This window comes from Rhineura floridana, chromosome 8 (assembly GCF_030035675.1).
Source record: "Rhineura floridana isolate rRhiFlo1 chromosome 8, rRhiFlo1.hap2, whole genome shotgun sequence".
Lineage (NCBI taxonomy): Eukaryota > Metazoa > Chordata > Lepidosauria > Squamata > Rhineuridae > Rhineura > Rhineura floridana.
This window is the reverse complement of record NC_084487.1, coordinates 125,266,288-125,270,635: the sequence shown is the minus strand read 5'-3', so window position 1 is coordinate 125,270,635 and position 4,348 is coordinate 125,266,288.

Genomic DNA, 4,348 nt, shown 5'->3' with positions numbered 1-4,348 from the left:
CTTAAACTGCAAGGTTTTTTGCCTATTAGTGAATTTCTCTGCTTTTTAATCCAGGAGGTAAGAAATGGGATCCTGTGCAAGTTTGCTGAGAATGGATTGATCATTTGCATGCTTATTGAGTTCAATGGGATTCACTCCCCTGCAATCATGCTTAGGAGAGTGAAACTGACCACAGGAGATGGGGAGAGGAGGAGAGGTATGGGAGCAGGCAGGAGGGGGAGGGGAGGTTTGATTATTTGCATGTTTATTGAGTTCAGTGGGATTTACTCAGAGCTTGGAAAAGTTACTTTTTTGAACTACAACTCGCATCAGCCCAATCCAGTGGCCATGCTGGCTGGGGCTGATGGGAATTGTAGTTTAAAAAAGTAACTTTTCCAAGCTCTGGATTTACTCCCATGCAATCGTGCTTAGGATAGGTAAAACTGACCATGGGGAGGGAGACCTGGAGTGGGCAGGGGAGGAGAAGGAAGAAGGCAGAGGGGAGGGGAGGAAGAAGGAATGAGGGAGAACAGAGGGAAAGGAGGGGAAAGGCAGGTCTGATAATTTGCATGCTTATTGAGTTCAATGGGATTTACTCCCATGCAAACATGCTTAGCATATGTAAAACTGACCAGAGGGAGGGAGAAAGGGACGGAGTGGGCAGGAGAGGAGAAAGAAGGAAGAGGGGAGGGGAGGAAGGAAGAGGAGAGGGGAAGGAGGGGAAAGGCAGATCTGATCATTTGCATGCTTATTGAGTTCAGTAGGATTTACTCCGATGCAATCATGGCTTGGATAGGTAAAACTGACCATGGGGGAGGAGGAGAGGGAGGGGAGAGTATAGGGGAAAAGGAAGTGGGAGAGGGGAGCAGAAGGAGGGGGAGTGGGAAAGAGGGGATTGGAAGGAGAGGGGGAGGAAGGGGATTGGAAGGCTAGGGGGAGGGATACAGGAAGGGGGAGGGAAGGGGCAAAAGGGAGGTGATGGGAGGGAGGTGGAAGGAAGGGCAGGTTTGATCATTTGCATGTTATTGAGTTCAATGGGATTTACTCCCATGCAATCATGCTTGAAAATGAAATGGACTGTGTTCAAGTTGATTCCGACTTATGGTGAGCCTATGAATAGGGTTTTCAAGGTAAGCAGTATTCAGAGGTGGTTTACCATTCCTGTTCTCTGAGGATGATAGGCAGTGACTGGCCCAAGGTCACCCAGTGAGCTTCATGGCTGTGTGTGATTCGAGCCCTGGTCTCCCAGGTCGAAGTCCTAGGATAGGTAAAAATGACCATGGGGAGGAGGAGGGGGAAGGAGGGGAGTGGAAGGGGATGGGAGAGGGGAAGTGAGGGGTGAAGTAAGGGAAGGGGCAAGAGGGAGGGGATAGGAGGGAGGAGGAGGGGAGGGAAGGTTTGATCACTTGCATGCCTTATGAGTTCAGTGGGACTTACTCCTGTACAATGATGCTTAGGATAGGTGAAACTGACCTAGGGGAGGGGAGGAGATTGGATGGGTGGGTGGGCACTGGGCAGAGGGGAAGCCCCTTTCCTTTCCAAAAGAAAAACATTGTGAACATTATCATTCTTTTTCAGGATTTCCCCTACATTTTTATTCTACAGCTGGCACATGTAGCCTCCCACTCAAATTTAAACCAAAGCTATCCCTGGCCACATCCACACCAGACCTTTATTTCACTTTGGACAGTCATGGCTTTCCCCAAAGAATGCTGGGAAGTGTAGTCAATGAAGGATGCTGAGAGTTGCTAGGAGATACCCTGTTCCCCTCATAGAACTTCAGTCAGAATGGCTGACTGTTAAACCACTCTGGCCACTGGAGCTCTGTCAGAGGAATAGGAGTCTCCTCTCAGCACCCTTCACAAACTACACTTCCCAGGATTCTTTGGGGGAAGCCATGACTGTCTCAAGTGAAATAAAGGTCTGGTGTGGGTGTGGCCCCGATTAGGCAAGCAAGCAGCTGTGAGTCTGGGTTTTAGAACACTGACAGTTGGTTCTTACTGAGCATGCCCGACCTTATCATTGTGTTCCATGTAAAATTGCTTAAATTAATTAAAAATCAGCCAGGCATTTTTTGACTTTTAAACTGTAGAAGATAAAGGTCAGAGTATGGGGCAAGGTCAGTAACAGGCTTACATGTCCTCTGTGAACATGGCTGTTTTTTAATTGATTTCAACAAATTATGGGAACTCTGACAGAAAAAAGTCCAAAAGAGGTCTGGGTTTTTTTCTCTCTTTTTACAGTTTGAACTCCCTGACTGTTTTGTGTATCACAATGAAAATTCACAGGGTTGTTAAGCAAGCGTTTCTGAGTTCAGGACTATAAATTTTGTAAGGTTTTGTTTTGAAATGAGCTTATGGGAAGCATCAGAATGGCATGGGGGGTATTTTCAATTTAACATTGCAGAATGCGAAAAATCCACGCTGGCTATGGTATACAGCCACTCTTGTGGCTGTATAGTACACCTCTACAGAATAGAGGCCATGTTACTTAGTTTTGCCATAGTTATTTTGCTTTCAGTGCATCTGATCTCTACATTATTCATGGCCAAAATGCTTTAGCTGGAGACAGTGCACTACCAGCCCAACTGCATCAGGTGTTATGTGGATGGGTCTCTCAGTGGGAGCTCAGGAAGCTGCCTAAGAATACCATTCTGCAATTAATTGGCTGAAATGCCCCTTTTTTGTCCTCAAAGATTATGGCTCTGATCTAGCTTTGTGGATATATGGCTTATCTGTCAAACAAGCAAACAGATGCTGTCAGCTCTCATAGCCATAAACCACACAGTTTACATATTTATGTACTACTCTTATCTCAGTAAGCATTGAATTAGGAATATACAAACAAAAAACCTACTTCTGCGCGTGCATTGACCTATGTGCAATGAGTCATCTGTAGCACAATGACTGATGGAGGAAAAGTAGGATTTGAGCTGCGCCCAAAATTATTATGCTTTTCATAAACATATTTTGGCAGTGCTGAAAAATGGCTCCCTTTATCAACAATTTTTAGCAGATCTTACAAAAATGTTGCCTATTCATTTACATTACCCTCCTCTTCAATTGCCTTCTTCTGCACTCAGTGACATCACAAACCCAAATCTGATTGGTTATCTAGCATTGTGATGTAATCTTGTTCAATGTCATCCTATTTCAGTAGGTTAAGATCACCTTGCAAGCAACTGCCCTCACATACTTCCAGTTGTGCTCACTGATACCACCAGATAGCCAAATCTGACTACAGAGTGGCATTATATAATTATATTCAGCAAGTGATCCCCAACTGGCTAGCATAGGAGTGGGAACCTTTTTTGGCTCCCACCCCGCAGGCCAACTTTGACAGGCAACCCACCTGTCAATCACATTATATAATTATATCACATGATTGTCTGGTGAGTTATCCTGCCCCCCTGTCAAAAATTTGAGAACCCCACACAAGGGCCATGGCCAGCCCTATGTTTTGCAAGCCTCCCTGTGCTGGTTTTTTTCCACCTCCAATGTCAGAGGTGAAAAGGAACTGTGTGGGGCATCTTCAAAGAGCAGCACTGGGAGGGAGAAGCAGTTTCCACTGAATGGAAACCACTTCCCCCTCCTTGAGCAAGGCGTGCTCCTACCTTGCTCAGCAAAGGAACGAGTAGGAGTAATAAAGCTAAGAAATATTATTAGATTTAATACTTTTTTCTGTACTGCCTTTGCATCATTACCTTTTTGGAAGACAGAACCAGGGGCTCCATAATCAGAGCTGCCATCTAAGCAGCTCTTTTCAACTGTCTGATCAAGCTCCAGACACAACAAATCCTCAGCTCTAAATGTCAGCAATCAAAGAGGTTCAGAATGCCTAGATTTTCCATTAATATTCAGACAGTAGATCTGATTAAAGGTCAAATGCATAGAGAAAAGGAAATCAAACTGGTTTTAAAATAAGAACCTTGCTTCAGTTTTCTTTGATCACTACACAAATATTCACAAACCACTTCAGTATATACATTTTCACACTTAAAATATACCACAGAAATATTCATAAAAGGAAAGGGGATTTTCTCAATATCCTTGTCCTACGTTTGTTAATCCTTTTTATTATCCTTCGTCAACAATGCAGTTACTGCATAAATTATTACTTCTCACATCACTACTGCATAAACTACTGCCACCATTTTCTGGAATACTGGAAGGCTCGATTAGCCATTATGATAAGTAAGCTATAGCTGGACAGTCAGTGAGCTTGGGTTCAGTGAGCGTCTCTGCCTGCCTCTGCCCAACATCCATTTCAGAGCTTGGAAAAGTTACTTTTTTGAACTACAACTCCCATCAGCCCCAGCCAGGCTGGGGCTGATGGGAGTTGTAGTTCAAAAAAGTAACTTTTCCAAGCT